The sequence below is a fragment of the Helicoverpa zea genome, chromosome 8 (assembly GCF_022581195.2).
Source record: "Helicoverpa zea isolate HzStark_Cry1AcR chromosome 8, ilHelZeax1.1, whole genome shotgun sequence".
Taxonomy (NCBI): domain Eukaryota; kingdom Metazoa; phylum Arthropoda; class Insecta; order Lepidoptera; family Noctuidae; genus Helicoverpa; species Helicoverpa zea.
Window position 1 is genome coordinate 6,320,836 of NC_061459.1, and position 11,450 is coordinate 6,332,285.

Genomic DNA, 11,450 nt, shown 5'->3' on the forward strand with positions numbered 1-11,450 from the left:
AGGTTTTACTTAGTCTTAACTCTAAAGGCACGAACTATGTAAATTTTAGTAGAATCGAACATAGGTAGTAACCTAACAATATACCTACCCTCAGTGACTTAGTCGAACTCCATACATAAATTGTAGATATTTTCGTATAGATAGAGCCATAAAATAAAATGATCACAAATTAACTATTATCAGGCATAGGCAGAATCAAAAACTTACAAAATTAATAAAAATGAGAAACAGGGATGGTCTTTTATTTTGATAATATAATTTCTGAAAGCTTGAAATGTGCTAGTATTGCCACCTACAATGTAATAATATAAACTACGATGGTTTTCAAAGATAGCAGCGTATGGCTGTTTCGTGTCGAAATAAATAGATGGCTCTTGTACGTGTGCTATCTTGTTCTGCCATCTGGCGGGCAACTTGTGTACCTGTTTGCTGAAGCTTTATTCCAAGCTTACGTCTATGTTCGCTTGCTCGTTGATGCGTTTGAATATAGATGGCGCTATTGCATATTTGGATAACTCGAAAGATTTATTTATATTTATTTTATTTACTTATTTAATAAGGTACGTCAACCAAGTCAGTCTAACCAAGGGGTATCGGGTTGCCCGGGATACTGGGTTGAGGAGGTCAGATAGGCAGTCGCTTCTTGTAAAGCACTGGTACTCAGCTGAATCCGGTTAGACTGGAAGCCGACCCCAACATGATTGGGAAAAGGCTCGGAGGATGAATAAGGTACGTCAACAATAATACATATTTTTATTAATGACCGATAATCTTTAAAAGTTGTACATAACATTCGTAGGTACGTAAACTTAAACAGAAATTACAAACAAATAAAACTAGGGTGTTATACTTAAAATTTATATGATATGATAGATTGTTGAATAATAAAATTGTTTCCACTTGTACTTGGATTTTTTTTATAAACGCACTTGTATGCCTTAGAACGTAGAAAGAGAAAATTGGTCTTTAAAAATATCTTAGGTTGGCCACAAATAAAAAATGTTGTGAACTCCATTAATAACAGTCGTTAAATAAAAGCCCATCAATGATTTACAGACGGCTGTAAAAGCTTTGAGGTGTGATTGCCTTTTCATACCGGCGGATTTTCCGGGCTGCAAAACATAGCAAAATTACTAGGTTTGTACGGTACGGAAGCTTTCGCACTTATACCTACGCAAATAACGCAAACAATTATTGACAAGTGCCGGTGCAAATATGTCGCTCGGAAAAATGAAGCGGAAAATCTCGGAAAATCCAACAGTCTGAAAAGGCAGTTAAAACTACTCACAAGCTTAGAAAACCACAAAAGAAATTCCTGAAGCATAATGTCAAAATCGATCTTACATAGACAATCCCTTTGATTTTAACTTAGGTACCCTAAAACGTAACATATTGCACACAGGACACGAAAAAAAAAATTAAGTCATGTAAAAAATACTTTAGGATACTGTCGTGCCCATTCAGGTAGATTTAAAGATGATTACACCTGTTTAGCATAAAAACAATTCGCTATCATTGGCAATGTAAATTCCCACATTATATTTGAATACTTGATCTGCAATCGCATCTCGAGGGATTGCTTCCAATATCTGTAGAACGATTTGAGTTGAGTTCAAATTCTCTTTAAAACGTCGATCCGGCTGTGACTGGTGCAGGTCGATTAAACGATGTCTTGAATATCTAATAGGTAGGAGAGGAGAGGCGGCTTGCTCGTTCTCAATTCACTCTCCGGCGCATAAATTAGCGGTGCGGCCACACAACCGCAGCAATTCCGCAAAAACTCCAATCGTAGGGGAAAGTTTGGCGATTAAGCCGTGAGGCGTGGCGTGGCCAGGTCTGTTCGTGACAGTTAGTGCCGCCACTTGTTATAATCCGTTAAACTTTCGACCCTCGTCAGGTACGCTGAGAATTAATGGAAATGCTTTCTTTCCCAGATTTATGATATTCTTTTTTGAGCCCCCGATCCACCTTTGCGTTTGACCCTCTCACGATAAAAGTGATAAAAGCCTACGTCGCGCCGGCGTTATGTAATTACGTAGCGCATACAACGCTCATCTTAATAGAATTAATTTGCATCCTCTTTAATGCGAAACCCTCTTAACTAGTTTGCATAAAATCTCGTTGGTTTATGTAATTTTTAATCAGGTCAATTAACGCCCTGCACTTAGTCAATTTTGCTGTTCCAACTTGTTTTTATGGGAGCTTGTAGATTAATGACTGAATACTGTACACTTAGCCAATGCGAATTTCCACATTTTCTACATTGAGCCATCACGACAAATCTTGTCTGCAAAAATATGTAGTTTCAAACATCATTGTCATATGTACATCATTTAGGTACAGTTACGGAACGTGTAAGACTACACTGATATTGTAATAATTTATGGACGTTTGAAAATTATTTTTCCCATGAAAAGTGTACAATTCCTTGTCATATTACGTCTCTCAAAACAGTTCTAGTTACCTGTCTTACCCTAATAATCTAACGCCCACATAATAGCAGAAGCGATCTCTATATTTTCCCTATCGATACGAGAATGTCTTCTAAGAAATTCCTGAAATTATCACCGAAATAGCTTGAATAAGTATCTGTCTATTTGAGACGCTTGTAATCTTCGGAATTTAGGGGAAGGGGATAGAAATTGATACTTTTGAATAATGTTTGTTGAAATTATGATAAAATGTGTTTTTAACGTAAAAAAAACGGTAGGTATTTGGCATTTTTGGAATACCATTGACCCTTTCATTTTCAAAACCACTCGAAATTATTAACTATTGAGAAGAAAGTAAGTACCTAAACGGTTATTTTTAAAATAATTAACAAGATTTCAAATATAAAATCCATCTGGATATTTTCTCTTTTCAATCTATCTTGAACCACATCTCATGCAGTTAATTGGTCCATGTTAGTCGAAAGAAGCACCTTATTTGTTTATTCAGATTGCAACGTCCACCCAATTAAAATCGGCCAAATTCCTGGAACCTCTCACAAAATTAGACCAAGCTACGCCACACAAGCTGATTTAGTTACGTCACATGTAGTGAACATTAAACCCCATGTGAGAACCAGTACCTACAGATAAACGTAAAACATCTGATTTATTAGACAAAACTTTACCAATGCAGAAATAGAAATAACCAAGCTGTATACGCCGAATCGAATTCACAAAATAGACATTATGATAATCACAGGTACGAACGAAATCACAATAGGATCGGATGTATATAAGAAAAGGGAATTCCCAAAGACGATAACATGGCGGGAAAAACGCTACCGTAAACCGTGCGCAATAAAGACTGGCAACAATTTATTTATATGACGCTTCAGGGAGAAGTTATCCGCGGATCCGGTACAACGAGGTGGAATCAACTTGATGCGTAGAGAAACACGAATGAGAAAATAGATGTTCCTGTACGGTAAAGTAATCACGGCTAATCTTCTTGTGCGCCCGATTGAGTAGACAAGCAAATATTGCCTTCGTTAGATATCGATACTGAATTGCAATCAATCAGTGGTCTGTTTGTCTGTATTACGGACACGGAGGAGAAAAGACTTCTCCTCCGTGATTACGGATGTTCAACAGATTCGTAAAACTCATAGGCCGGTAGAATGTCTGCATTATTTATTCTTATCTGATTATTATTTATTTATGGAGATAGATATTCTAACTGGTACCTAACAACAGCAAGGTGCTATTTACTCGACCTACAATCGGGGCATTTAAAACTCTTGGGAATTTTGAATCTAAATAGCTTTTACAAATCCAATATTTTATAGTGGATAATCTAAAAATACACTTACAATTAAGATTGTTTCAAATGAATACAAAGTATTTGTAGCTGGTGCAAAATTAACAGTGTTTGGATTCTTTTCACAGACATAAAGTTGAAGAATCTTGAGGATTATTGATGTAAGCTCGATTGAAGCTCAAAATGCCTTTGACGGAGTCTTTTGAAACTTTATTCATTCTTCGTCGTCATATTATTAACTTTATAGTATGATCAAACTCTGTTAATAATGCTGTTAAACGATGAAACGCAATCGGTGTTTAATTTTTTTACAGTATAAATGTTATGAATAAAATATACCTACCTATTTGCTTTTTCTAGTTTATGGACTAGTATCACGCTATTCGCTAATTGCTTTGTTGTGTAAATATTTTTAATCTGTTATTTTCAAATCCGTAATGCATTTTACGTCCATCCAAAATTATTTTATAAATGTGAATGAAACCGGTTTTTACTTTTTCCATTTTGCATTTTTTATTTGATAGTTGCCTTGTTTTGATTGGAATATTTGATATTATAATTAATCCATGGAAAGTTATTTTCGATTCAATAAAGTACAAACACCAAAGTACTATACAAAAATGTTCCGAAGCCAAATTGATTATTATAACTATGCAACTTAAAAATGTTAAATTAGTAATACTATTCTGTTCATAATAAAAAGCAGCGCAATAAAGCCAGTGCACGCGATATGAATGGTCTAATAAAAGTCGCGTGCACACAAGCTGATGATGCGTGCTGTAGCCGACGGATTAAACAGTCAAACTGGAAATACCGCGGCTTTGCCTCTATGGCCAGGCATCAACGTACTGTCAGCGTTAACATTCGGATTTGCGCGGATCGGAGATATTAAACAAGCCGGCCCGTGCCGCTCAGTGCGCGTCAAATACGGATGCGTGAATAGATATTGATGCTTCACAAAAATATGATAATAAGTAGTACTTATACCTTCTCTTGTCTAAAGGAGATTGGGCAAGAATGTATGAAGTTTGGTCCAAATGTCCACCACGAACTAGACCTATATAATTAAATAGGCCACTTAATTTAGAGTAACTTTTACTAAGAAAGTAAAAAAAAAAAACAATGCCAAAAATGTATTCTTAATTTTCGGTAGTTTTTGTATGTTATCATTATTACTTTTTATTTTATTCCACTTCCATTTCCGCACTTTATCTAAAACTAAGATGAGGAAGACACATTTGCATATAAACAGCCCATATTTTTTTGCCCGATGGATGTACGAATCAATAACCAATTGAGGCGCCAGAAGTGCTTGAATACACTCAGCGGTTCCTGCATTTAAGAAAGTCGATGTAACTGGTGGTGTCTTCTCTCTAATAATGAACAATTCTATTTTGTCAGATGTTACAGAAAGTACGAAAATCGAACATCACGAAAAAATCTATAAAATATTGTATTTGATTTTGCTATAACTTTTTCTGGCATTATATTTTTTTTACTTTCATAACAAAAAATGTTCTATATTTAACGGGCTATCTAGCCTTATAGGTCTCGTTCGTGGTGGACATTTGGACCGGAATCGCCCATTGTCCTTTGTAATTAGAGTTATTAATTTAGGCTGTAATTTTATCGTCAGTTACTTGTTAAAATAGACTGGCGAAAATAGACAGTTTTATTTGTGTGCTGCGTGGGTGGTGAAAGTCTATCCGCTTGTCTACACAGACCTGGCTACATTATAGCTAACTTTAGTACCTATCTACCCACGAGGTATGCGGAAAGGTTAAAATAACAAATCTTTTTGTAGGTGGACGTCATGTAAAATCGGGATAAGAGGAAAAAAATAAAAGGTACTTGTCACATTTCATTGACAAGAAAAACAATTGTGAAACAAAAGCCGAAGTCCCACACCTTTTACAGTAGGAGTGATAGTGAACAAACGGGCCATGAAATTAAAAATGTTCGATAGTTGGTTCTAACCGCATCCGGTGCGACAGACAGCAGGCAAATAGGAACCATTTGTTCAGAAACGTATCAGGTAGGGTACACGCACGACCGCGAAATACTCCTGCCTGACTACACGAACGGAGATACATGGAAATCCAATTTTGTGTTTTGGGTTCACTATAGTTGGGCCTCGTTTGTAGTTCATTAAAGTTATCACCGCGAATTCATTATTTAAAAACATTTTGTCTCGCTGCTCCTCTACTGGCGCCCAACTGGGACCCTTTCTGATTTTGTACCTACTTCAGTTTTAAAAAGTATCTACTTGATAAAATAAATGTTTTTAAGTCTGATCCGATTTAAATTCAAAAATGTTCGGCTTCGTTTTATTCACCCCTAGAATAGCAACTTTTTCAGATTTGCTCGTTCATTCAGCAGCTATTTTCAGTTTGTACGTACCTCTGCTGGGATTATAAAAATCTCGATAGGAAAATGTAAAGTCTTGTATTTTCTAGATAATCTTGAGATTGCTTCATAAGATACCCCGCCTACGCAATAAAAATAGCTTTCTTATCCTTACGTTATCAAATACAAGCAATAATAAAGCCCATTTCTTGGTTATGATTGTGTTTCCTCAGCGGGATTGTGAAGCGATATCCTTTTACCGTTAACGCGGAAAACTCATTAGCTCATTGACTTGGTGCGGTCAATTCTGCTTACAGTATCGGAGCAATCAATGTTATACGTCGGCTATTCTGATATTGAGAAATTAAGTAATAGGTAATATACCTAGGTACTGCTTGAAGTGAATAATTGTACAGCCAAAGAAGCTGATGAAATAAATTAGAGTTAGGTACCGAAAAGAAATCATATGGTAAAGTTCACTCCTCGACGTAGGAAAACAGAGAAGAATAGAGGTAGGTACCTATGTATGTAGAGGCTCGCCTCGCCAGAGTTATTTAAAATACCTGAGAATTCGGAAATAACGGCGATATCTTCTGAATGAGAGACAACCCTAAACCCCGTTCCATTCACCTCAGTCACGTACAACAAAAACAGTAAAACGAAATCAAAAAGAATGTTAAAAATTGTCCGAGTCAATTGTAGGGAGTAGGTGTCAGGCCACACGCGAGTCCCGGACTCCGGAGTTACAAGTCCCAGGTCCCGGGTCCCGCGGTCACGTATAAATTACTCTGAGGGAAATGGCTCCTCTTTGTTGTCCCGGCAAACTTACTTTCTTCTAAGGTTTAAATCCTGACTTGAATTACGGGGGTCGCAGTTTAAAGAACTCTTTAGTGCGCATCCGTTAACGCCATTAGGGTAAATCTGTGGAGAAAGTCAATAAAACTTTAGGGAATTAACTTTAGTTTGCATAATTTATTTTGAGCGTTTATTAAAAGGTGCGTTAAAGGTAAGGACTGGTGAAGTTAGCTCTGACATTTACGAAGCTGCCAACTTAATTTATGTAATTAAGTGCCTAAGTGTCTATGGGGAATAATTTTATGGTTTTTTTTGCGGACCTATTTGATTTTGATGAAGGATGTAAGAATAGGTAGGTGCCTAATATTTGTATCACTTGATCACAGTGGACATGCGATGAGGTGGGACCTAATGAGCGAGTGGCGGCATATTGGGCTGACAAAGTGTAGTCTCACTATAAGACATGTCATCGACACGAAAGAAGAAGAAGTTGACCACAAAACTTTCACAGAAAAATACGAACTCCAACGAAATCATTCAGGATTCCCAAAAATCCCATTCACAGCCAAATTCCATACAAGGGAGCTCGAAAAAACATTAGCGTTGTAATTTGACACTAATTAACCATGGACGTTATGAAAGCGATACATCAACACTGTTGCCTCACCGCGCCTACCCACCTATTCCTACCAGCATAAGCTGAGCCCTAACGCCCCTACAACAATACTTAAATCAGTTATAATGAGGGCAAAGTGTAGGTCGGTCAGGGGTCTCGTGGAAGTGGCTGTGTGTCGCAGCGCATTCATCAGAGCAGTTAATTTGCGAGCAGATGAGTCACGACATCATCGCTCATCTTGTATACCTAGGATACACTCATACACATCAGGAACATTTGGCGCGATTTTCAGCGGCTATGACTTAGCGGCTGTCCAGAATAGTTATGGAATTTTCGTTGAATATTAAGCATGATATGGAAATTTACTTAATATACCTTGTGATACTGTTTGATCAATGACTTCAAGTAATGGTTTTGGGGCTTTCCCCCAAACAGTCACGGTTACGTTTTACCCTCGTGACAGTTTTCCTATCAACATGGTGGTAAGTCATTGTTTAATTGTCATTATCATTGTCAATATTTTTCTGGGAAAAACCATTTACGGAGCAGTGATATGGTTCAATACAATTCCAGGACACGTCAGGTTTGACCGTAGCTATGCTGTGCGGTTTCGACACACGAAGTCACAGCTAAGGCTCTGTTTACACTGGTCACATAGTCGTTTGACAGCAGGTTGCGTGATACCTCGCATGGTACATTAGTTTCAAAACACGTGGTAGTGGTCAACGATGGTCAAATTGTCGATACAACCAACATTTCCGCAACAGAAATTATTTCCAGGCGACCGCTCTTTGCCACTGGCCAATTATGAGCCTGCTTTTTAATTGATCTCCTCATTAAAATGACTTGCTAGAATACACAATCGTTTCGTCATTGATACACGAGTATTCATAAATCACAAGTCACAATGTTTTATTAAGTTTGAAGGACATCAACACAAAAAAGAAATTCGCTACCTATCGAGTAAATTAGCTTAGTTGTATCTATAGGTTCAAACTTCCTTAAATAATCACGAAAAAAGACAGTATCTTAAAAAAATAAGACCTCTTTACATTGAGGTTAATAGAGGTGAAAGCTATGTAGATATCGCACCACATAATTAAGTCATGTGTAAAGTCTAGCAGTTTACAACGTCTTAGATTTCTATCTTCAACATTTCTAAGCAAAAGAGTTGCGGCCGTGGGTCAGGCATATTACATAACCTAATGTTATTTGCATTGTCCGTATGAAAAATTCAAAAGAATTAAGCAGCTGCGTCGGCTAGCATCGTAAACATTTCATAGTGTTTTTACGACAGTACCCAGCGGGCCTCGGTCTTGTAAACGGACATGCCTTTAGTTCGTGTACGAAACAACGTTTGTCTACATTTGTTGGTAGCTTTTGAACATGTATTTTTGTATGAAACAATAGTGTCGTGACAAGAACCGTGTAAGTTTTGTAATTTGTGGGCTTGTTTGTGAATTGTGATTAGGAGTCGGTTTCTTTAGTGTAGTGGCGGGGAAGTACTCTCTGTACTGCTGAAATAAAAAAAAACTTTTTTTTTGTTTCATAGCTACACGAAGATACATAAAGATATGCCATACTTAAAACAGCACTTTTAACTCAAACGCAAAAAAAACCAATGGAACCTGCATAAGATTTAAAAGCCTGCTCGATGCTTCTTATAAAAATATTTTAATACGATTCATATTTCAAATAATTTATAAAATATAAGGCATAAATTATTGTGCTGCGATGGAATGAAATACAATGGGAGAACAAAAAGACTCCCGTCCCGATTTCGTCCACGCGAGTGGAGATGCGGACAAAACCTGGAAACGGAATATAGTTGAAATAGCACGCCATTGTTTTATTTTTGTGCAAGAAAATGTTTATCTGTTTGTCTCTTCATTTGTGTAGAATTATGTGTCGTTTGGTTGGTCTTTATTTTTTTTATATTTTTTTTTTACTTCAGTATGAAATGATCGAATGAATGAAGTATCAATACATTTACATAATATTATGCACCTACTTACGCCTATTTTAAGACTGGGCTTTAAACGGGATAGTTTTTAAATGGAAGTGAACTTATCTAATCTGTATACTTTTACCCCCATGCTTACGTATTTCTATACCACCAACATTGACCTCAATAATGTCAGACCTAATTAACTTAATGATTCATAAACATTAATTAGAATCTCTTTTGTTAATGTACATAATCGATATGGCAAAGGCAACAAATAGCGGTGCCTACTCTGTTTATTAAAGGCAAACAATGAGCCTGAACTTGTAAACATGAATTGCTTGCCCTTGCGGCGATTTGCAATAAGGGGGCGACCTCATGCGGCTTACTACTAATAGCGGTGACCTGAAGAACATTTTTGTTTTCTTTCATCTGCTAGCATTTACACTTAATTAATGTAAGTAATAAATAGTATAATGCAATTGTAAGCCACACCTTGTGATTGTCTTTTGATTCACTAAAAAATGATTGAAATTAAGTAGCTACTTACGGGATTATTCTGTCTAATATAGGCTACATTAACTTTTATTTTATTATTTATCTATCTACATATAATACATATTATGTATTTATATGTAGATCACAAGAAGCTGAAACGTTAACAGTTATATCTACCACAATTGAACTTAGACAATATTAAGAGTTTTCCAATAAAACAGAAAGTATTACCTAATCTTCAGAATATCATCACATAAAGATTGTAAGACGTTACTAAGACGGCTCTTAAGATCAATCAGGCCACAGCCTAAGTAATGTTTGACGGGTAAGCGGAGCGTGATGTGACCTCTAATATTATGCCAAGTGTACACGAAACGTAAGTGTATGATTGTTTTAGTGAAGTTACGGCTACACTGTGGCTTTCAGCGATATATTTAGGGTTAGAGTTTATTTTAGCTAGTTATATGATGTTTGTTAAATATTGTTCGTTGGTAAGGTTACGTAAATAGTTACTTATTTTATATAATTTATGAGATATAAAGATGTATGCTTATTCACTATGAATCTCATTAATTTAAACATGGCAGCGTAGGTATATGTCTGCTACTTCAATTAACTCTTGAGCATTTCAATTCATAATAATTAAATTCCCAGAAAACGCCAGCTTTGTCATCCAAAATATAATTGAAATGTAAGATGCTTTTTAGTTATGGAAATAAATACTACACTCCTGAATTTATATTGCTTTTATGTTGAAAGTTATTCTCCAATTGTTTTCTACATTAAGATTCATGTATAAAATAAATAGTCGTAATCCTACCTTTCATTCTGTAGACATTTTTCACAGTTAGTTTATAAAGCTAAGTATTGAACTCCGCTTGGAGTCCTCATTAATTTTCAATAGTTTGTCCCGCGGCACGGCCTTCGTGCGGCCCTAACATAAATTCCGAGATAACTTGAACAAACAAGTGGAAGTCCAAATAAGTAGAGCCCTTTAGAATGCGCCCCAAGTGACGAACTCGTTTGTGAACTCGAATAAATAATTAAATTCTCTTTTCGTGTAGTGAAAAAATTTCAAGGATATTGTTTTTAGGGGAAACAAGAAAGTTTATTAAATGTCAAAATGTTTGTAAGCACATTTACTTAAGTTGACCTATTGTTATGAGTCCAAAATAATTAAACACTGCCCAATAGTTTGTGATGGAAGTTATTGAATGAAGCAAACATGAAGTTCTATGCACAAAGTCAGTTTGGGAGCTCAAGTGTTGAACCGAAACACTATTTACGTAAATAAACTCGTTCCGTTAAGGCGGTCTACGTCGTCGGGCTTCGTTTAAACTTTTAATCGCTTTCGAGCCGTGATAAACAAATTTTAATTAAGTTTTAATATCACCACGTAATTGCCGAGCCGAACGGATATCACAATTATTTAGGTTTATGAATATTTTACTCGACTTGTTATTCAATGTTTTGATGTCTTGAATAGCAATTAGTACCTAT